This window comes from Sapajus apella, unplaced genomic scaffold, assembly GCF_009761245.1.
Source record: "Sapajus apella isolate SASKATOON/1434 unplaced genomic scaffold, GSC_monkey_1.0 scaffold33, whole genome shotgun sequence".
Classification (NCBI taxonomy): Eukaryota; Metazoa; Chordata; class Mammalia; order Primates; family Cebidae; genus Sapajus; species Sapajus apella.
In genome coordinates this window covers 9318593-9342075 of record NW_022436973.1, presented here as the reverse complement: position 1 = coordinate 9342075, position 23483 = coordinate 9318593, and the positions used below count along the sequence as shown (strand labels likewise).

General features: G+C 43.0%; 1 protein-coding gene across 7 annotated transcripts in view; it reads left to right on the top strand.

Moving 5' to 3' along the window:
• The window catches only part of RALY (RALY heterogeneous nuclear ribonucleoprotein), an 87141-nt gene that overhangs the window by 33440 nt on the left and 30218 nt on the right, over window positions 1-23483 (top strand). For 5 of the 7 annotated variants that reach the window (XM_032295216.1, XM_032295215.1, XM_032295210.1 and 2 more), the window contains exon 2: window positions 6045-6127. The exons of the other annotated variants lie outside the window; for them this stretch is intronic. The gene's annotated coding sequence lies outside the window, so the exon portion shown is untranslated. The remainder of the gene's footprint in view (window positions 1-6044; window positions 6128-23483) is intronic. 7 annotated transcript variants of the gene reach the window in all.

The following is a 23483-nucleotide window of genomic DNA, read 5'->3' as shown; positions in this document are numbered from 1 at the left end:
AAAAAAAAAAAAAAAAAAAGAAACCAGCTGTCCTGTAGGGCCTGCTTTTTGATACACTGGGCATCCTGACAGCTGTCTTTGTTTGGGTGTAGGGGAGGGTTTTACTGAGCCAATTTGTGTCCTGGTTATATTTTCTATTATGTTGTGAGGTCATTTTTTTTTTTTTAAACTCCCACAGCAACACAGCCAGTTGTTTTATTATGCCTTGGCATAGGCAACCATACAATAGAGCCAGTCACAAGAGTCAAGGTCAGGTATTCTTGTGAAGGGAGGAATCTGGGAGAACTGTAAGACCATGTGGTTTAGTCAAGGCTGGAATAAGCAATCTTTACAGAAGGGTTGAACCAGTTTTGAGCCTGAGAAGTTGGGGGCAGCTGGAACACAACTATCAAATAGATTGGCAAATTGACCTGTGGGATGAGGGCCATTTGCCCTGTGCCTTTGCCTTATGCCAGTCTTTTACTCCCTGCGTGTGGTTGCCACTCCAGAGGCCTAGAGAACCCAGCTTCCCTTTCTCTTCCTCTCTCCTGAGGAAGATACCCTTCAGTGACACCTTTTTTTTTTTTTTTTTTTTGGAGACAGTGTCTCACTTTTTGCCCAGGCTGGGGTGCAGTGGTGCAATCTTGGCTCACTGCAACCTCTGTCACCTGGGTTCAAGTGATTCTCCTGCCTCAGCCTCCTAAGTAGCTAGAACTGCAGGCATGAGCCACCACGCCTGGCCAGTTTTTGTATTTTTAGTGGAGACGGGGTTTTGCTATGTCGGCCAGGCTGGTCTCAAACTCCTGACCTCAGGTGATCCTCCTGCCTCTGCTTCCCAAAGTGTTGGGATTACAGATGTGAGCTACCTCATCTGGCCAACACCTCTTTCAGCCAGTCTTCCTATAGGTCCTATAGCTTGCTTACTCTAATCCGCAAGGGTTCTATAGGGACATGCTATTTAAAAAAAAATTGTTTTACAAATTTAGGAGATAATTTCTTCTGTCAAACCTCTTCACCCCCACCCCAGGAATGCTCCCTTTTTCTTGTCCCAGACCTTTTGCTTGATTCCCCACCCTTTGATGTCCAGACCCAGGCTTCTCATAATTTTCACTCTTCATTCACTTCCTGGCTCTCTTCCCCAGCCTCCAGCAGTAGATTTCTGTTTTTTTTTTTTTTTTTTTTTTTGGTGGGGGTGGGGCGGGGGCATAAGGAAAGTTTTTCAACAAAGCTTTCATGACGGGGAGCTGTTGGGGAAAGGATATGCTCCCAGGGCTTGTTAGCCTGGAGTAATTCTGGTAGAGGAGGAAGCAGTGACAAGGGGAAGAACCTCCTTGTCTTCTGACCTCAGCAGGCTTCAGCCTAAACCAGGCAGAGTTTGGGCTGAGGCAGGGCAATAGTGAGGACTGAGGGTGGGAGCCCTGAGGAGCTTGTCGATAAGTACTTCACATTACCTCCTGTTGGCAGATTTAGTTTGGAGTTTGGATAGGCAAACTCCCTTCATTTAACATTTATAAAGAGGAATTCCTGCTGCTTCTCTTTTAAATAAAAGTTCTTTGTTCTGGTACCAGAAGGAAAAAGATCTTTTCCAAAGCCTAGGCCATTTTAAACTTGCTCAGGTGTCTCTTTTCTTACCAGTTCTCCCTTCACCCCTTTCCTATTCTCTTTTCTCTGCTCCCTGCCTTTTCTCTGCTCAATTCTCCCATAACTTGTGAAAACAAGAATGGGAAAAGGACATCTGAAGCCAACACATTAGTTAGTTGTTTGGTATAGATACTGGGGCCGAGACTGAATAAGGAGCTTGAGATTTTGGACTTGACTTCTAGTCCTCAGAATAAGAGTTGCTGGGCAAGTTTTGTTTATTCCTTTAGTTACTCACATGTCAGATAATTAGGCTGATGGAGATCCTGGCAGATAGTTCATAAGACCCTAATCCTACATAACCCAAGACCCATATGATGGCCCATAAGACGCTAATCCTGTCATAAGCTCACAATCTTATGGAGAAGACATAGCAGCAGTGAGCACACAACCCCTACTCCTCCCATAACCCCCATTCAAATCATTGAATTTTGAGGATGGAAAGAACATTAGTTTATCTGGTCTTCTTTCATGTTGCTATGTAATAAAGTAAGGCAGATCATGAGAGTGTATAGGCTCTGGAAGTAAAGCAGACCTGCATTCAGATTCTAGCTCTGTTGCTTACTAGCTGTTTGACCTTGAATGGCACACTTAGCCTCAACTGTCTTTAGTTACCTTGGTTGTAAAATGGGCCGTTATCACCTACTTCACAATGTATCATAAGGATTAATAGTTTTAACACCCAGCCTCATGCCTGAGGCACAGTAGTAGCAGCCCATGTCTTTCTGTCACCCTGCATCAAGGCCTGGCTTAAATCTTTGCTGCTTCTGTGAAGCTTCTGAGATAACCCTAGGTCAGACTGATTTGTTTATCCACTTTGACAATACATAACATTCTTTGAACTGTTGGATCCTCCCTAATAGTCTTAGTAATTTTTTGTGGGACACCATAGTTCTACCCTGAATGCTATGTGCCTAGGGATAAGGAGTGTTCTCAATCATCTGTGCATCCTCCATAACCTCTCACTCAGAGCTATGTACACAGCAAAGCCAACCAGTACAGCTAATATCAGGAAATATTTTTTGACTAATTGGATAGAAGATTCATGCTCTGTTTTTCAGCTTGCAAGAAGAACTATAAAAGACCTGGCTGGAACTCTTCTAACTCTGCCCTTTTCCTTACCTGTTATCACATTGATAAAAACATGTGATCATCAAATCTCTTTGTTGGCAGTATAGGAATTCCCTTTTTGCAGATGAGGAATCTGAGATGCAGATTAGAACTCAGGTCTCTTGTTGGGAGATAGATCCAGACTCAGTAGGGGAATGGAAACAGAAATCTTATAATTGGCCAGGTGTGGTGGCTCATGCCTGTAATCCCAGCACTTTGGGAGACTGAGGTCAGGAGTTTGAGACTAGCCTGGCCAACATGGTAAAATTCCATCTCCACTAACAGTACAAAAATTAGCCAGATGTGGTGGCATGCGCCTATAATCTCAGCTACTTTGAGAGCCTGAGACAGGAGAATTGCTTGAACCCAGGAGATGGAGATTGCTGTGAGCTGAGATTGTACCACTGCACTCAAGCCTAGGCAACAGAGTGAGACCGTATCTTAAAAAGAAAAAAGAAATCTTATAATTGACTGGGTGTCCATTCTTCAGAAAAAGTAGGAATTTCTACGAAGAAGGGTAATGGGTACTGTATTCCTGAGGCCTTAGCTGATGGTGAGGTCAGAAATGAATATAGCCACAAGCTGGAGATGTTTCAAGAACATGGCAGAGAGAGTGGTGAGAAAAGGGTTCAGGATAACATCATAGATTCACTAGGCCTTGAAAATTAAGAAGGGTTCGAATGTATATAAATGAAGAATGGTGACTCCAGTGAGACACCAGTATGGACAAAATATGGGAGCTGGAAAGTCCACAGTGGAAAGTAAGGTGGATGATGACCAGATCATAGCATACCTAAGAGCAAGGCTAAGGTGACTGGGAGCCATCACTTTTTTTGAGCAGAGAAGTGGCATTAGAACTATTAGTCTGGCAGTGTGGGTCTAATGGATTGGAGCAGGAGGGGTGGGGGAGATTAGTGAAACAGAGACCAGGGAAGAGACTCCTGTAACAGTCTGCCCTTGTAATGTCAATAAATTTTAAGAAATATTCCAGTAGTGCAAGCAAGAGATAATGTGATCTTGCACCCAGAGGAAGTTGACATAGTAAGGAATAAAGAATACTTTGGGAGGCTGAGGTAGGTGGATCACCTGAGGTTGGGAGTTCGAGACCAGCCTGGCCAACATGGTGAAACCCCGTTTCCATTAAAAATACAAAAAATCAGCCGGGTGCGGTTGCAGGTGCCTGTAATCCCAGCTACTCAGGAGGCTGAGGCAGGAAAATTGCTTGAACCCAGGGTTGGGGTTGGGTAGAGGTTGTGATGAGCCGAGATCACGCCACTGCACTCCAGCCTGGGCGACAGAGCAAGACTCTGTCTCAAAAAAAAAAAAAAAGAATGGTTTGGATGTAGAGCTTTCAGAGGGGGGAAGAAAACGGCCAACAAGGATTTGGCAATTGTGGGAATGGGGAAAGGAGAGAAAAAGTTGTTGAGAGCATGAATATTTGGAGTCTAAGTACCTGGGACGATGGTTATGCTGTTCTCTGAATCATGGAGGCTGGGAAATAGAAGATGAATTGAGTTTGTTGACTGGTTGATTGGAGGTGTCGATAGTCCAGTACGCTTACCACCTGACTCCCTGGTGCCTTTGCTTTTGTCCTTTGATCCAGAGCTGCAGAGATCCTTCGGTTCCTTGTGTTTGCTGCTTTGTTCCAGGCCTGGAGCCTGCCCCCCAGAATCCCTTCACTCATGACTTGGAGCAACTTTCACTCCCTCTGAAATAAAATAGTGTTTAGGCCAGTACCTAGTCTGTTTCCAACTGTGCAGTAAATGCCTATTAAATAGCTATTGTTATTATCAGAGCTTTGATAACAGTAGTTATCTAATCTAGATAAAAGTAGTTATCTAATCTCTAACAGTAGAGATTAGAGAAGCCTCTGGAACCACCTGGTTGAAGGACTCCGGAGTCACTCAATTTGTATTGAGTAAAAAGCCTGGACTGCAAGTATATGGAGAGGATGTCAGGCTTGGGTATGGATGGATGGGGGACTCTAAGCCATATAAACTAGAACAAGAGAACATGTTTCCTGCTTTCTTCTGCTTTTGAAAATTGTTACGTGTAATGTGAGGTTAAGAGGGCAAGCCCTGGAGTTGGACTTCCGGGTTCAAATCCCAGCTCCATTATCTGTTAGCTGTGCAATGAACAAATTTACTTAATTGCCCTGTGCCTCCGTTTCCCCATTAGTAAAATAACACACCAACCTTACAAGATTGTTGTAAAGATGAAATGCGTTAATACAAATAAAAGGTTTACATCAGTGCTGATATATGCTACTATTTTTATTCCAGAGTCTGCTCTGTTCCACATTCCTGGGAATGAATAGATAGGGATTTCTCTACCATCCTCACTCAACAGAGGAGGGAGCTGAGCACAGAAACCTGAAATAAATCTCAGAGTGCTTGAAAGTTTTTATCAGCTAGAATCCAGGTTATCTAAACCTGGAGGAGCCTGGGCCACAAATGAGACAGACTTAGAGTTGTCTGGAAGACCTGAGATTCACTCCCAGTTCTACCATTTGACTTGTTTTGATCTTGGGCAAGTAACCTAGTCTCTGAGCCTTAGTTTTCTCATATGTAAAATACAGAACAAATTCTTTTTTGTGTCTCTAGTATGTACCTCATTCTCCTTATGACTGTATTCTAGCTGTATTACTAGCCTTCTTGTTCCTTAAACATACCAAGACTACAGGGCCTTTGTACTTGCTGTTGTCTCCCTAGAACACTCTTCCCTCAGATCTTTTCATGTCTTACCCCCTCATGTCGTTCAAGTCTCTGTGGATGTCACCCTTTGGAGAGGCCTCTTCCTGACAATTTTGTCTAAAACAGACTTCACCTTGCTTTATTTTCCTTTTCTTTACTTTTTTTTTTTTTTTTTTTTGAGATGGAGTTGTGTTCTTATCTCCCAGGCTGGAGTGCAGTGGCGCCATTTCAGCTCACTGCAACCTCTGCCTCCCAGGTTCAAGCGATTCTCCTGCCCCAGCCTCCTGAGTAGCTGGAATTACAGGCGCCTGCTACCACACCCAGCTAATTTTTTGTGTGTGTTTTAGTAGAGATGGTATTTCACCACATTGGCCAGGCTGGTCTTCAACTCCTGACCTCAGGTGATCTGCCCGCCTCGACCTCCAAAGTGCTGGGATTACAGGCATAAGTCACTGCACCCGGCCTGCTTTATTTTTCTTTATGACACTTAGCACTACTTGAAATTACATAGTGTAAATAATTGACCTGTCTTTGCTAGGATGCCAAATGTGTGAGAGCAGGAACTTTGAATGCCTCCTGCCTGTGCTGGGCAGCATCCCTAATGAACTTCTCTCTCTGTTATAGGTCAGCCCTATTCCCAGACGCAGCTGGTGTTGACCCTGTAACTCAAAGGAGGAAACAACTGGCAAAGCTCAGCATTGTTACTGGTGAGTTAGGGTGCCTGGGAAAGCTCTGGGCAAGCTTGGGCCAAGATACAGGGTAACTAGTTTGGCTATTGTTTTTACCTTCAGTACAGATAATTTATAGGTGTTTACTCTCCTACTCCAATAATGGATGTTGCAAAGATAACCTTCTGAACTGGGAGGCAGGTTGAGACTGCTGTCCTAGAGCTGCCACAAGAATGTCTGGGATCATTTTCCGTGAATAAGGCAGAGCAGGCTTTCTTCCTTCTTGCTTCTGCTAGCTTCTTTCTGCTGAGGGGGTATCCTGGGACCTGGCAGCTATACCTGTTCTCCCACAAGCTCTTTAACATGACCTCACAGCCTTTAGAGACTTTCTTAGCTTTAGTTTTTACTGTGATCTGCCAAGTTCATAGGTCAGCTCCAGGAAATCCTGTAGTTTCCTCAATTCTGCAAAATGTTATATAAATAATGGTGAGAGTGGAGCAATAAGAGTAGGGCTGTATGAAGGAGATGTCAGGGGAAGCTTACAGATGGTGAGAAGGAAGGAAAATCAACACAATAGCACTTAGTATGTTATTGATCTCAATGTAGACAAAATCCCTTTTTGTGTGTGTGGGGTTTTGTTTTTGTTTTTGGGAGACAGGGTCTCACTATGTTACCTGGGCTGGCCTCAAACTCCTAGGCTCATGTTATTCAAGTGATCCTCCTGCCTCAGCCTCCCAGGTAGCTGGGATTATAGGTGTACCGCCATAACCTGCTCTAAAACCTCATTTTATAGATGAGGAAATTGAGGCTCAGGAACTGAAATAATTTGCCCAGGATTCACACCTGGGAATCCATAAAGCTGATATTAGAACACAGGTCAGTCTGACCATAAATACCATTGTTCTTCCTGACTTGGCAGACTTTCCTTGGGCAGCTAATCTCTCTAATTCTGATTTTTCTTTTTTTTCTTATTCTGATTTTTCTTATGAAGTTCAAGAAGGCAGACTTAGGGATTCAGAAAGGAGATTCAGTTGAGGGGCCGAGCAGGGCAGGTAGGAGTTGGGGGTCCCTCTGAGCAAAGGTATTTCTAGTGAGGGGGCTACTAGACTGAAAGATAGGAAGAACCTTCAAGCAGGCCTAGGCCCAGGCTAAAAGTGACCAGAAGAAGAATACATCTGTAACACATGGGATCTCTTAAACACTTGGGCCGTCACAGGATAAGGACTTGAGTGCTGGCTTGAAGTTAAGAAACATGGGTTTTTATCTTCTCTCTCAACGTGTGCCCTGAACAGTCTTCATTTCCCTATTTGTAAAGTTGGAGTGCCTCCTTGCCTCTTCATGTCTCTTATGTGTATGCCAACCATGCGGGTATGTTATAGAGAATCAGAAGAGAATTGCAAGTTGGAAAGCTTTGTGAATTGTAAAAGCAGCATGAATGAAACAAGAAAGTGAGGAGAAAGCATTTTAAGGTCTATCTTAGCTTGTCTCATGTTATAAAGGAGTACCTGAGGTTGGGTAATTTATAAAGAAAAAAGGTTTGTCTCACAATTTGATGTCTGGAAAAGTTCAAGATTGGGTGTCTGCATCCAGTGAGGGCCTTAGGCTGCTTCTATTCTGGTGGAAAGGGAACTGAGGGGAGTAGAAATCAGATGATAAGAGAGGGGAGGTACCAAGCTCTTAACAACCATCTCTTGCAGGAACAAAATGAGTAAGAATTCACTCACTTCCCCTACCCCTGCTCCAGGGACAGCATTAATCTATTCATGAGGGATCTGTCCCCAGAGATCCAAACACTTCCCATTAGGTCCCGCCTTGAACATTGGGGACCTAATTTCAGCAAGCAGTTTGGAGGAGTCCAGCATTCAAACTATAATAGTATCTGTGGAATCTCAGTCCCCAACCTGTTTGCCACCCTGTTTCCCAAAAGTAAAAGGGAGGGTTTTCATTTGCAAATTTTCATTGTAAATCTTCTATGTCCTTCTCCTCCTCGCCGCCTTTCTTTTGTGGGCCTTACCCATAGCTCAGTCTTTCCATAAGGAAAAGGATTCCAGGGCACAGATGACAAAGCCAGGTAGCACAGCCAGCCATGATTTGCAATGTGTGGGCTGCAGAGGGCAAGTTTAACTGCACTCATGAACCCTGGCTGCAAGGCACTACTGGCATAGGATACTACAGTAGTTTCCAAGAGCCCATCCCAACAGGAGTCGGCACCCACCGTGATGTTGCCTTGTTCTCTGCTGTCATCTCTTGAAGGCTATTCTTTTGGCCCTAGGTCCCCTGCCTGCCTCTGCTTACTGCTAGTGAAAAAGGCTCTTGTGCTGTAGCCTTACATTTTATGGAGGCCATGGTCATTCCAGTTTTTTTGGTTTTTTTTTTTTACCATTTTGCTCTCCCCCTTCGCCAACGATGTATACCATTCTCTTTGTACTGTGTTTTAACAATGGACATTCTGTTCTTCTCTCTGCCTGAGTGCAAAGAGGGTTTTGGCTCCTACCTCCCCTTCTAGTCTGAATCTCCAGGCTCTTGCTGCCACTTCTTTTTGCCTTGTTAATCTAAAGTTCTACAGCTTCTGGCCTTTCCTTGGCCTGGGGGCCAAGCTTGGATCTTATACTTCCTGTAACAACTGCCCCGTGAAAAAGCTCTAGTAAACTTAAAATATGGCTGGGCGTGGTGGCTCATGCCTGTAATCCCAGCACTTTGGGAGGCTGAGGCAGGCGGATCATGAGGTCAGGAGATCAAGACCATACTGGCTAACGTGGTGAAACCCTGTCTCTACTAAAAATACAAAAAAATTAGCCGGGCGTGGTGGCATGCGCCTGTAGTCCCAGCTACTCGGAGGATGAGGCAGGAGAATCGCTTGGGAGGCAGAGATTGCAGTGAGTCGAGATTGTGCCATTGCACTCCAGCCTGGGCGACAGAGTGAGACTCTGTATCAAAAAAAAAAAAAAAAAAAAAAAAAACCACACACACACACACACACAACAAATATGAATGATTCCATGTAAATAAGTGTATTGTATATACATTTATATATGATAAGCTACACATATAATAGCTTATTTACCTAACAGCCTCATTTTTCCAGAGTCCAACCGAAAAACAAGGGGGAGGTAAAGCATTGTCATCCTTAAGTATTTGCACAGTGCTAATGTATTATTATTTTTACATGTTGTAACAAGTTTAGCATTTGGTTTCTAACCCCCCATCCCCCCTCAAGATTAAAATCGGCATATCAAAAAGGGGGGAAGAGCTGCTTTATTAATAGCAGCTAGGGGTGAGAGCTTAAAGCTGACTGTAAGGGGAGGGGTGAAGGAAGAATGAAAAGAAATGTTAAAACAACAGTCTGGAGGGCACTTAATTTAGGAACAACACCTTTACAAACATCTATGTTCCTCAGTAAGGCGAGGGTGTGGCTAGGTAATTTCTGTGGTGGTTCTGAGTTCTCTTGAAGGCCAGAGTTATCAGAAAATGTTAAATTAATTGTAGTGTCTGTTATATATTATTAGGCACTATGCTGAGTGCTCTACATAAATATATTTCATTTTCATAGCAACTTGGGAGGTAGGTGGTGATGTTCTTATTTTATAAATTACTTGAGACTTAGAGATGGACGTGTAGGCAGTGATCAGAAGAGCTAAGCTTAGAATCCAAAAGAATCTGGCTCCAGAAAACCAAGATTTTCTATTACAATTCCTACATTGGCTCGTTCCCAAGCACCTAAAACTCTGGTCCTTCTCAGTTTCTTGAGCTAGTAGTCCCCCACTCCTCATTTTTATTCATTCTCCTAAATACATTTTTCTTTTTGAAGATATACATTTATGTATTCAGTGAGTATTGGAGTATCTATCATATACTAGGCACGGTTTCAGGTGTTTGAGGTATAGCAGTGAATAAAATAGTTTTCTTTCTGTAGTTTACATTCTAGTAGAGGAAAGCAGTTAAACAAAGAAATCTGAAGAAAAATAAAGCAGGATAAGGGAGTAGGGAGACACTGGATTATTAAACAAGGCCTCTCAGAAAATTAAATGTGTGCAGAAATACGCAAGAACTGAAGTAGTGAGCTATGTATGTCTTTTGGGGAATAACATTCTAGGCATGGAGTTCAGCAAGTTCAGAGGTCCTGAAATAAGAGTGTTTTTATTGTGTTTGAGGAACAAAAGGAGGCCAGTGTGGCTACAGATGAAGTAAGCAAGGGGGAGATTGGAATATAGAGAAGTCACAAGGATAGACAGGGACCAGATCATGTAGACCTTTATTCTGAGTGAAACAGGAAGACATTGGAGAGTTTTGAATAGAGGAATGACATAATCTGACACCCATTAAAAAAAAAAAAATTCCTCGATTAATTGCACCAGCTGGGATCTCTAGTACAATGTTGAATAGAATTGTTAAGAGCAGACAGCCTTCCTTACCTTGTTCACAATTTTAGGAGGAAAGTATTCCGTCTTTCACCATTGTGTGTTCGGGCTAAGGAAGTTCCCTTTTATTCCTAGTTTATTGAGATGTTTCATTATGGATGGATGTTGGATTTTGATTTTATGGTTTTTGTTCTTTATTCTACAATGATATTGCATTAATTGGTTTTCAGATATTAAATCAACTTTGCATTCCTAGAATAAATCCCACATGGTTGTAGTGTATAATCCTTTTTATATGGAGTTAGATTTGATTTGCTGGGGAATATTGTTCTGTAGTTTTCTTGTGTCTTTGTCTGCTTTTGGCATTAGGGTGGCCTCATGGAATGAATTGATGTGTTCCCTCCTCCTCTGTTTTCTGAAAGAGTTATTAAAGGATTGGCATTATTTCTTCTTTGATAGAACTCATCAGTGAAGAAGCCACATGGGCCTGGGCTTGTCTTTGTTGGAAGAGTTTAAAATTACTAATTTGGCGGAGCGTGGTGGCTCACGCCGGTAATCCCAGCACTTTGGGAGGCTGAGGAGGGTGGATCACCTGAGGTCAGGAGTTCCAGACCAGCTTGGACAATATGGTAAAACCCCGTCTCTACTAAAAAAAAAAAAAAAAAAAAAAAAATTAGCTGGGTGTGGTGGCGGGTGCCTATAGTCCCAACTACTCGGGAGGCTGAGGCAGGAGAATCACTTGAACCTGGGAGGCAGAGGTTGCAATGAGCCGAGATTGTGCCGCTGCACTAGCCTGAGTGGCAAAAGCGAGACTCTGTCTCAAAAAAAAAAAAAAAGTAATTCAGATGTCTTACTTGTTAAGTCTACTTAGATTTTCTATTTCATTTTGAGTCACTTTTGATAATTTGTGTCTTTTTAGGAATGCTTCCATTTCACCCAAGTTGTCTTAATTTGTTGGTAATTCGTATCTTTTTTCTTGGTCAGTCTATATAAAGGTTTGTTCATTTTGCCGTTGTTTTCAAAGAACCACTTTTGATTTCATTGTTTTTCTTTTCCATTGATTTTTTCTTTTACATGTGTTTTTATTATTTTCTAATTTCTGCTGCTTTGGGTCTAGTTTGCTCTTCCTTTTCTAGTTTCTTAAGGCTTAGTTTATTGATTTTTGAGGCACGGTACACCCCAAACCAAACTATTCTTCAGGCTTGACTATACCAGTAGACTATCAGTTTGCTCCTTCTGATATAGCAGCCTCTGGAGAAGTATCAAACTTTAGAACGGGCCTGATTCAGAAACAATAGGAAAGGCAGCAACCTACAGTATATTATGTGTTACCGGCAGAGAAAGTGCTAGGGCTAGACCCATAGCGCTCTGCAGCCTAGCTCCTGCCTGCCCCAAATCAGCACTGGGCAGGCAGTGAGTGAGGCAGACTGAGCTTCAAGTAAGTCATAATGGGGGGGGTGTGGCAGGAAGTGAGATGACACATGGCAAGCCAGGGTCCCCCAGGCTCCTGAGGAAGGTTGCCTGATACAGAGCTAGAAAAGAAAGCTGCCCACCTTGTGGACTTCAGAGGCTTCACAGTGGCTTTTGGGGGATCTTTCTGAATACCTCTTTTGCCTGTTACAACTGAAATTCTAAGCAGAGATTTGATTCCAGTAAATAAGGCTTACAGTGCAGCTGCTGTAGGTAACATTGAAGGGGGAGGACCTCTAAGCAATGCCTGGGCTTGCTGGGGACTTGTGGCCTTTAGGTTTCTCATCTCTAAACAAGAAATAATAGTTTCTACCCAGCTTACTGTGTAAAGCACATTTCAGATAAGTGCTATATAAAACCATTAGATAGTGTAAAAATGTATAAGACTATTAATGTTAGTAATTATAGTGATAGGGACCTGGGACAGAGTCTGAGAAGGTCTAGGAGCAGTAGCAGTGCATCATCATCTTTCAAGGTATGGGGATGAATGTTTGACCAAGGTGGACCTGGTATCTTAGAAAGGGCAGGAGATTCATTATCTGCCAGTGTAATCATCAGATGGCTTGTAGAGAATTCTATAGCGGAGCAGGGATCTGAGGCGGGAGGCTGCCGGAGAAGTTCATGTAAGAAGCAGCTGTTCCTATTCACTCTCCACCCAAGGATTTTGGCCGTATTTTATTACTTTGGTTTCCAGAAACAGTTGGCCTGCTTAAGGATTGCTGTCATAGGAAAGCAATAATGTCCAGCTTCCTTGGGGGAAAAGGAATAGCATGTGCAAAGGGCTTTGGGCTCTACGGGGTCTTGGGTTCCCCTGCTTCCCTCCCCAGTTTTCATTAAAATTAAAGAAGAACGTTTTGTCCCTTTGGAACAGCAGGCCAGAGCAAAAAGAACAGCCAAATAGGAGAGGGACCTATAGGTTAGAGCGCGGTTCTAGGAATTTTGGCTGTGGCAGTGAGACAGGGTCCTGAGCCTAAGAACATAGCCAAGAGAACAGAATCTCAGCTGGAAAACAACAGCTGAGGAAACCAAGGTCTGTGAGCAGTAGTGGTGCTAGAACCTTGAGATAAGTAAGAGATGAATAAAGGGAACTTACTTAATGGGACAGATTGAAGGAGGTGCTCAAAACCTACTTTACAAAATACCCTATTAACACAAAGCAGAAATTGCTTCTTTGGAATTATCTGCTATTGTATTATTTGAGTCTCCACTGTCCATCCTCCCATCATTGCCACCTCCCATATCCCCAATTAAGATAAACTGTCAAGAGTCAACATTTCTGAGTACACAGGGCAAGAGGTAAAATATATCTGTGGTGTTATAACTGGTCTTTCGGAATATTAATTAGTTGCATCTTTCCCACTGTTGTGTATATTCTTTAATACCAAGGTTTGGGTCCTTGATCTGGCATTTATGTTCTGTGTGACTAACTTCTCTGAACTGTAGTTTCCTCGTCTACAAAATGGGAATAATGCCTACTTTATATGGTGATTGTGTTGCTAGTAGGAGATGATGAAGAAAATACATGGCCTGGCTTGGTATTCAGCCACTAGTGATTGTTTGTGTTGAGTGTAAGATTGAAGTAGGAGAATGTGGCGACCCAGGCTCTTAACCCTGTTCTACTAACTCAAACCTGGGAAAGCATTTTATCCCTGGGCCCCTTTTCCTCAATTCTACAAAGGGAATGAGGTAGAAAGTTGATCCATAATTGCTGATGTTTCTTCCTGTTCTGTGTCTCCCAAGGCACATTGGTCTGTGGTCCAAAGGGATCAAAGAGTCAACAGGGACCTAAAAGAAGTCTCAACTGCAGTCCTGCTTAAGGCTGCAGCAGGAACAGTTAAAAACAAAGAGCCATTATCTACAGTGAGGTATTAGAAGTGGCTGGGAGTCTGCTGCAGGGGCAGTGACCTGCCTGTCACCCAGCATTTGGAAAATAAATGTCAAAAAGAAGATAGTAATGGCCTAGAAGGTTGGAAACTGAGTAACCAAGTGTGAGAGAGGGACCAGGAGGCATAGGACCCAGATTGTGCTCCGTCACCCACTCACTGGGTGTTCCCAGTCAAGCTATTTCTCTTTGCATCCTCCATATCTCCATCTGTAGAAATGAGTTAGGCAGTGTATTCTCCAAGGGCCTCTTCAGGGCTAACTTCCTGAAATTTCATTGGCCCCTTTTTTTATGGCTCTTGTGTTTTTACTCTAGTTTTGCCTTTGGTACTGAGGATTTCATTTATGAGAAGGCTTTTTAAACAGCCAGGCTTAGTCTAGCCCTAGAGTATTTAGAATGCTCTTGAAACTATAATTTCAGGCTATTCAGTTTTCGTCTAGAAATGCCTTGGTTCACCTTAGCCTACTCCCTCATTTAACATTGAGAGATAATGCAACAGAGAAGAAAGACTACAAGCCTGACAACCGACCCTAATTCCAGTTCCTGCCAGTACTGGCTTAATCTTTCTGAACCATATCATCATCATTTAAAAGTGTAATAATTATAATAGATTCAGCACACACAGAATTATTTAGAAGAGGAAAGAAAAAACTGAGGCCCAAGAGGTGAAGTCACCTGTTCAGGTTCACACTAGAACCCAGATCTCTTGTGTCTCATTCCAGAGTTTTTTTCCTCCTCTAGAGCCAAGGTCAGTTGTGCCCATATGGATATGGTAGCAAAGAATGGAACTGAAAGCATGTCAGCTTTCTTAATGTCTCCACCAACAGCCCTCTCAATTCCCGGGTGGTGTATGTCAATAACACAGCCCGTACTTGTTTTAGAAACAAGCACTCCATAAGCACTCCTGTTTGATTTGCTTTGGCTGGTACAGGATCCAGATGCTCTTAGAATAGCACAACAGACTCTCCAAATCAGCCCATTCCCATTCTGAGCAGTTCACAGCTCTGATCTGCTGCTGGCTGGGGTTCATCCCCAAGTCATCCCTACCTATCATGTGAATCACATTCAGTTTTTTTGCTAGTTTTCCCTTTCCCTCTTGAGAAGAAGTAACATTTATTGTGCGCATACTGTGTGCCAGGTATTGTGACGGGTACTTTAAATAGATTATCTCCTTTAATCTTTATAGCTCATTAAGCTATTAATAGCTCCAAAGGGGAAAGCTGAGGCTCAGTGAAGTAAATGAATTTACTGAGGCCATATATCTAGTCTCTGAAAGAGCTGGAGTTTGTACTGAGTCCTAACCCCATCAACTAAGCTGTAAGGTAAGCTCTTTCCTGAGTATCATACTGCCTCCCTGGCCTCTGGCCACGGCCCTTCCAGGAGGGTAGAGTGTTTGGGAGTACCCAAGAAGAGGCATTTGGTGGCCTGAGCATAATAGGAGTGTCTTCTGTGCCTTCTGCTCTGCTGTGCCTCAAACCAACTTCTCCAGATCTCAGGTATAGAGCCCACAGTTCTATGCACTAAATGAGAGGCTATGTTTCCATCATGATCATGGAACAGAGTCCCTAGTAACAAGTATACTTGTCCTTTTCAAAGTTAAATGGAGAGAGTATTTCAAGCAATAACTCCTGCTTGTATGCCCAACTCTGAAGTACAGGGAAGGAAAGAGAAAGGATCTGTACTCCTCAACGATGTTGAGTCTTCTCCAGGGATTTGGCAGGAGAGAAGACATGTACACACATAAGATTTTAGGAATAAGATTATTCTGATAGGTTCTCAAATCTGTACTCAACAGTTTGCAAAGCAGTTTACCTTCAGAAACTGTACTGTCAAGAAGCTGAAGGAACCTGCCTTTATGTGGCAGAGCAAGGGGCTAGAGTTTAAATCTTTAGTCTTAATAATCTCAGTGAGTTTAAGTCTTCTCTGAGAGGGTTTTCTCCCTGGCCTTGGGCCTACCCAGTCTCCAGTTGCAAAAGGAGCAGGCCCTTCAGTCTCTGTCCCTTTCTGAGCCTTCCTCTGCCCTCTAGTTCCCCTCCTCCCTCATTCATAGTCAGTTGCTAGGGACTATTTCGACCCCTTCTAGGGTGTTATTTTTAGGCACAGGGTGATAGAAGATATTTTTGTCTCTATATTTTCCCCAGGATCAATTGCCATAAAACTGGAACTTTAGGATATCAGAGTGGGAAGGGACTTTGACAATCATCAAGTTTAAATAGTAACCCCTTTTTTAAACATATAACATCCAAAACAGAGCTGCTGGCCTGGTGCAGTGGCTTATGTCTGTAATCTCGGCACTTTAGGAGGCCAAGGCAGGTGGATCATTTGAGGTGAGGAGTTCCAGACCAGCCTGGCCAACATGGCAAAACCCTGTTTCTACTAAAATACAAAAATTAGCTGGGCATGGTGGCACACGCCTATAATCCCAGCTATTCAGGAGGCTGAAGTGGGAGTATCGGTTGAGCCCAGGGGGGCGGAGGTTGCAGTGAGGCAAGATCAAGCCACTGCAATCCAGCCTGGGCAACAGAGCGAGACACCGTCCCAAAACAAAAAACAAAAAAAACCCAAACCCCAACCAAACAGACAACCCCTGAGGCACCTGCCTTAAACCTCCAGGGTTCCCAGTATCACCTTTGTAAAAGGACACTGACCTGAACCAACTTTCCCATTTTGTCATTGTTAAATTGAAGCCCAGCAAAGGAGAGTAATGTGCCAAGGTCACAGAGTGAATTAGTGGCAGGTACCCTGATTCTCTGCCTGGTATCCCTTTCAGTACCCTGAGCTTTATGTCATTATGTCATTTCGTTAAGTGACCACTTCTAACATTTCACTGGCATCCTGTGCCTGGGTGTCAAGCTTCTCTTGCCTCATGACATCTGGTTCCTGTGAGGTAGGCAGGCTTGTGAATGTATGTGCCTCTGTCAGGGCATAATTCTCGTACATAGAGCAAGCATGTGTCAAGTTTTGTTTAACTGATTAATGTGGAAACCAGCAGAAAAAGAATAACTGAGAAACTGGATTTAGGTTGTTAATGAAAGAAGGATTGCTGAAATAAGATTGTTTTGATTAGTGTCCTAACAAAAGTATAACCTTTAGAATTGTTTTGTCTGCATGTAAAAGGTGTGCCGCCTTAGTTTTTTACACATTAACCTGTAACTACAGAGCTTTAAAACATTTGGGCCCTAATCATTTGTGAAGAATAACAAAATTCCATTTCCTAAGAGTGTCAGATGACTCAGGGCATGATAAACAATGTGTCTAACATGACTTTAAGTGGTCACACAATCATCTTTTCACCTTACTTCCAAATTTCAGATAATTTTCCTTGATATACAACCACTAAAAATGACCAGAACCTCTTGTGTTAAAGCCAGCTAGAGCCATCCCAACCCAGGAAGGCAGCTTTCTGCTCAGAAAACAGACTTGACCTCTTTACTAAGGTTTCTGCAGTCAGCAGCCATCAGCAAGATCTTGAGCTCGCTCTCCTTGCAGCCCTGCTCAGAGGCCTGGGATTTGACGTTTGCTAACCCTAGACTTGCTTCTTTTTCTTCCCATGGCCAAGGAGGCCCTTTTCTTGCTTGCGGTCACCCTCAGGACCATCTTGGATACAAAGAGGTTACAGAGTTCCACTTGGAGGAGGTTTATGTCCAGAGCCAGTTCTACTCAGAGTAGGCAGCTGCTTTCATTATATGGTTTTGTCTCTGAATATGTTATGTCCATCTTTCTATCTCCACTGCTACCACCCAAGGCCAGATCTTAATAATCTGTCATTGACAATGTTTTAATTATCAACTCACTTGCTGCTCCATGTCCAGTCTTTACCCTGAGATATAACCTTTTCTCTCTCCATAGGTTTTAAAATGCAGATCTTATTCCTATGACTTCCTTTCTCATGAAACCTCTAAAATCTAATCTTAGCATATTTGCAAAGACTGTTTCTCCTTTTTCTTTCTGGTCCTTTCTCCAACCCCCTCCTCATACTCTGCTCCATGGGGTTTCATACTAGTGGGTAGGAATATTAGAGAAACCATCTTTGGGACAGTATGAAGGTTAGGAAATATTCTTCGTTGTGGGGCCATGTTAAGATTCAATTTGATAAACATTTGTGCCAGGCACAGAATAGGTCTTAGGAATAAGGAGGAGCCAAACACATGGTTAAGGCTTTTGGAGCCTATAGTTGATTAAGAAGAACACGAAGCTAAGTAGGCTATAGTGATAATCACTCTGAATGGAAACATGTAGAGTGCTTTATGAGCTTGGAGGGGACCACCATCTGAGAGATGAAGGAATACCTCCCAGAAGAGATAATATTTGAGTTGGACTTCAAAGATGAGGCATTTGGTAATTGTGAAGGGGAGACTGTAACTTACTTGCAAGCAGAGAGACCAGTGAGGACAAAGGCACAGAAGCTTATATATGTGTTTCAGAGAAGGGAAAAGTCTAGGGTAGCCAGAGTATAAGAGGTCAGGAATAGGACTGTGGTTAGGGTTATAAAGTTACCAAAGTAAGTTGGGGCCAACTCTGAAGGACCTAATATTGGAGGCTATTGTGTATGTGCTGTGTTTCACACATAGCATACAATAATAATTCATGAATTAGATGATATGTATTTGTCTATTTGTGCAAGTATATAGCTGTGTGGTAGTATGTGTGTTACATTTGAAGAACCATTGAGGCCAAGCAAATATCAAAAATTGGAGCGAGAAGGACAGATTGTACCTAAGCTTACCTAGGCTTGGAACTCCTGAAATGTTCCCCAGTCCCACAAGCCCATAAGGCAGTCATAGAATGCCAGCATTGGAAGGGACCTTAGGGACAGTGTTCATACTTACATACATTCAGTTATCCATTTAACAGATGCCTGATACTGCTCATAGAGCTGGGATACAGTTGTGAACAAAACAAGGACTGCCTTCATGGAACTATCTGTCTGTCTGTCTGTCTTTGTCTGTCTGTAATCTATCTGTTTATTTGAGATGGTCTCACATGATTATGGCTCACTATAGCCTTGACCTTCTGAGCTTAAGCGATCCTCCCACCTCAGCCTCCTGAGTAGCTAGGACCACAGGCATGCACCATCATACCTGGCTAATTAAAAAAAAATTTTTTTTTTTCCAGAGACAGGGTCTCCCTACGTTGCCTAGGATGGTCTCAAAGTCCTGGGCTTAAGCGATCCTCCTGCCTCGGAGGCCTCCCGAAGTGTTGGGATTGTTGGTGTGAGCCACCGTGCCCAGCTATGGAACTTGTTTTAATGGGGAAGACACCCCCCAAAAAATGAGTAAATCAGTTATGTAATTCTATATGCATTCTGAAGAAAGATAAACAGGGGTAAAGTGTTAAAAAGTGGCTAGGGGAGGCCTCTCTAAGGAGGAAGATCATTACCACCTGAGAGAAGAGCAGATGAAAAGGCCCTGATGCATGAGCATGTTTGTAGAATAATTAGAAGGCAGCCAGTGTGGCTGGAGCAGAAGCAGTGAAGAGGAAAGAGGCAGGAGATAAGGTTGGAGAGTCGGCAGCTGAGGCCAGAACATAGGGCCCCCAGGTCCATTGGGCTGATGAGAAAATGAGGCTGGCATGTAGCCAGGATCACACAGCAAGTTAAGAGCCAGGCCAGCATTGGTACCGTTCTGGTTTAGCCTCCCTTTCTTTGTTCCCTGCCATCTTCCGTCTTTTCCCAAGATTAACTTGAATCCCGTTTAATACCTTCATTTTCATCTCCCTCATGCAGCTCTCTCCCATTTCTCAGACCTACATTTGCTCACATGACTTGGTAATAGAATGATTTCTGGAAGTTCATAGTTAGAGTGGTCCTTGACCATCTTTTAGTTCAGTCCCTGGTATTAGAAACCCAGAGAGGGAAATTTACTTCCCGAAGGCTACTTACCTAGTTAGGAGTAGAACTTGATTTCCTTTCTGCAGTTCTCTTGCTGTCTGGTTTCTGGCTCTTCATTTTCTGATGCCTTTCCCCTCTTCTTAGAGTTTCCAGCAGAAGGGAATCAAGTTGTGACCCACATAATTGACAGTAGCTGCTAGTAGCATTCCAGGACCCTGTGGCACCTGCCCTCACTTTAGCTTTTTATTTGGTCTTTGCTGTGTGAATTTACTTTTGATTCAGGCCAGTGTCTTTAAACTACTACCCTCTGCAAAGACATGTTGCTTACTCTGCATCTTTGCTCATGCTATTCCTACACCTGAACTGACAGCCTGTTCTTAACCACCGGTCTATATTCAGGAGGCTTGTCTTTGAAGCCCAGCCCAAGTCTTACCTCCAAAGAAGCAATGTGGAAAGAGGATAAAGTTTGGAATTGGATATAGTTGGATTTGAATCCCAGCTTTGGCACATGCTTGGACCAAAGAAATCTTAGACAAGTAACTTGACTCCTGAGAGTACTTTTGCTTTGTAAATGAGAGTATTAATACCTGCTTCGTGGGGTCATTGGAAGGATTGTTTAAGGTATTGTATGAGTACATACTTTCAGCATTGGGTAAAGAGAAACTCTTACTCCTCAAAGGTGCCTTCTGAACACCCTTTCCCTTTTGCCTAATACCTAATAGGTAACATTTCTAGGGAGGGTTTCTGTGTGACAGGCACTGTGCTAAGTGTCCAGTGCTTTTAAAAGGCACTTAACACTGCAAGTGAATTCATAGTTGTCTCAAAATAAAAAGTTAATTTTTTAAAAGCACTGATCTCACTTTTTATATATTTGTGTTATTCTTGTTGTATGTAGATAGGGGCCAGGTAAGGATTCAGTATATACCTGTGTTCTAGTTGTTGCTCTGTGATTTTCTAGCTATATAAACTTGGGCAAGCCGCTTGACCTGCACTCTTAACGTGTTTTTCCCACCAGAGCCCTAAAATTCAACACTAGTTACATTTGGAAACCTGACTTGCTTATCTGCTCACCTTGGAAAATGTATCTTTGTCCTCTCTAGCACCTGGGCTGGCCCTGTGTGACTTAGAGAGGACAGTATGGGAGGTGGAGAACTGGGTGCATGGGAGCCATTAGATCAAGGATTGGCAATTCCTCACAAATCAAATAAATAAAAAGATTTCTGCAGTAGGAGCAAGGGGCAGTGTTGATGGTGACTCTGCTTGGATTATCTTCTAGGGATGGAGGATTGCTCTCCCTAGTGAAAAGACTGGTGATGCACATCTACTCTTGCATGTGCCTGGGCAAAAGACAGTGTGTTGGTAGCAAATGCCTAGTGTGGCTGTGGCTGACCATGGGCCATCTCTGCCATTCAAGACATCAGCTGCTGGCAGGGTTGTATTGGTTTGATAGAGCTTGGTAGTCTTCGGAGTTGCACAGACCTGAGTTCAAATCCCTCTCTGCCAATTACTATATTAATTATGTTCCTTAGGCTGATTATTTATCTCTCAGATCCTCTTTTCCTTTTGTGTAAAATGATGTGGTTGGTACCTACTTTTGAGGTTGTAAAGATTTAAAATACCTTAGGGAAATAGGTGCCATACAATACCAGATACTTAGCTGGGTGAATGGCCTAGTGATTTGTTACTATTAGCTCTTTGAAGACCAGTATCCCTAGGACATAGCAGTAATATCAGCACTGCTCTGATTCCCTTACAAACCTTTGCCCTCAGAAATAACCTGGAGCCTTTGTTTCCTTCCTCAATTTCAGACCCCAGAAATATTGGGCAAGAAGGAGCCTCCCAGGCCAGGCTCTATCTACCAGATGTTATATCTGAGTAAGCAGGATTGTTACACAGCAGAGATACAGGAGAGAGCAGGTAGCTCAGGCAGCAGCTGATGATGAACAAAAGGCTTCTCTCTGTTCCCAATAAATTGGTCCTTGGGGATCCTTGCTTTGAAATTCTAATTGACACAGGAAGGAAAAGATTCATTAGGCTTTGGACTCATTAAGATGCTCTGCTGCTCACCTACGATTTATTCTTGGCACTTCATCAAGAGAAATTAAGTAAACCAACGGGTTGGGAGGCTGCTGACAGCAGACTTCTGTGTGTCTCTTGGTGCTGGGGGGATGAGAGTGTTGGGCCTCCCACACCATGGAGCACATAACTGGCTTTGGAGTCTCCTCACCTCTAGGATTTCATGTGAATCTTAGTTTCATATACAACAGAGGGACCTTCTGAGATCATACAGTGTACCTCATTTATAGGTGGTCCAAGGAAGAGCTGGGACTTGCTCAAGATCATGAAGCACATTAGTAGTGGAGTTAGAATCAGTCAGGCTGCTTGACTTCCAGGTCAAGAATATTTTCTCTGCATCACTTTTGGATTTCTAGCCCCAGCGTTTCATTCATTCAGCCTTCAACAGATACTTTTAATACATTCTCTGTGCCAGGATTCACACAGGATTTTGTGATAAACAAAACAGCCATGGAGGAGAGTAAATACCTACCTGATCCAGTATTCCGGGAGATTAGAAGGACCTCCAGTTCTGAGAGATGGATAGGAATTAGCTCAGCAAAGAGAAGTATATGAGGAAGGTTAAGGCTGAGGAACTGGCATCTATGAAATCCAGGCTCTGAAGGGGAAGTCGACTTTTGCTAGAGTGGAGGAACTGAGGAAGAGATGAGATGTTAAGGCGAGTCGAGTATGAGGTTTGGGCCACTGTATGGTTGTATAGGACCCTGGACCTGGGATTAGGAGTCCTGGGTTCTAGATGTGTTTCTGCTACCAATATGTTAGCCATTGTTCTAGTAATACTTCACATCTTTTAGGTGTGCCATGATGGGCACTGGGGTACAAAAATGCATAAGATGTATGTAGTTCCCTCCCTCAGAGATCTGTTAGTTTAATGAGGCAAGCAGGCTAATTAAGAACCCCTATCATAAATCAAAGGAACAGTTACCTCTGCTGTAGGAAGTCAGAATTGAGCCGTGTGTTACTTCCAGCACCTTCTCTGGGCTTTGATGATCTCGCCTGTCAAATGATGTAACGACTGTCCTGTGTAGCTTGTAAACTGATGGGAAGACAGACAACTTTATAATGATTGGCATTTGTTTGGCATTTTGTGGATTTCAAAAACACTTTTACATCATTAATTTATTGAACCTTAACTGCAGTCTTATGATATAGGAAATTTCCCCACAATGTACAGATGAGGAAACTAAGAGAGATTGAGGCTTAGTCATAGTTTCACAGCTTTTGATTAATAGAAGTTAGGATTATAAACCCAAATCCTGTGCTCTATTTTGAAAAGCAGAAAGATGGAAGCCTTTCTTTCTGTCTCTTACTTGAGTGGCAAATTGTCCCCTTCCTCTCCTTTTCACAGTCACTAGAAATGCAGAGATTGTTTACTGTGTATAAAAAGCAGATCTAAGCTGACTGGGGAGAAAGAAAGGGAGCTTATTTCAGGTCTTCTTCAGGCTGGACTCTGAACTTTTAATCTAAGACCATGTGCTCCTGTACTCCCATCAGCTCTTGCTGTTCCATCTCATGCCATTTGCAGAGCGCTATCTGAGTCACTATTTCGTTGGCTACTCATAGGAACTTATGGGGTACCGACAGAATATGCTTTACAGATGGGTAATCTGAGGTCCAGAGTCCCTGAATTGTACATACCAGAATGACTGAATCTAGAAATCTTGGGCTCCTGACACCAAACAGGTGCCCTTAACTTACAGAATACAGGCTTTGATTCAGTTCAGTTTAAACAATTCTTGAGTATAACCTGGTGCCAGAGACTTTGCTGTGCAAGAGAGC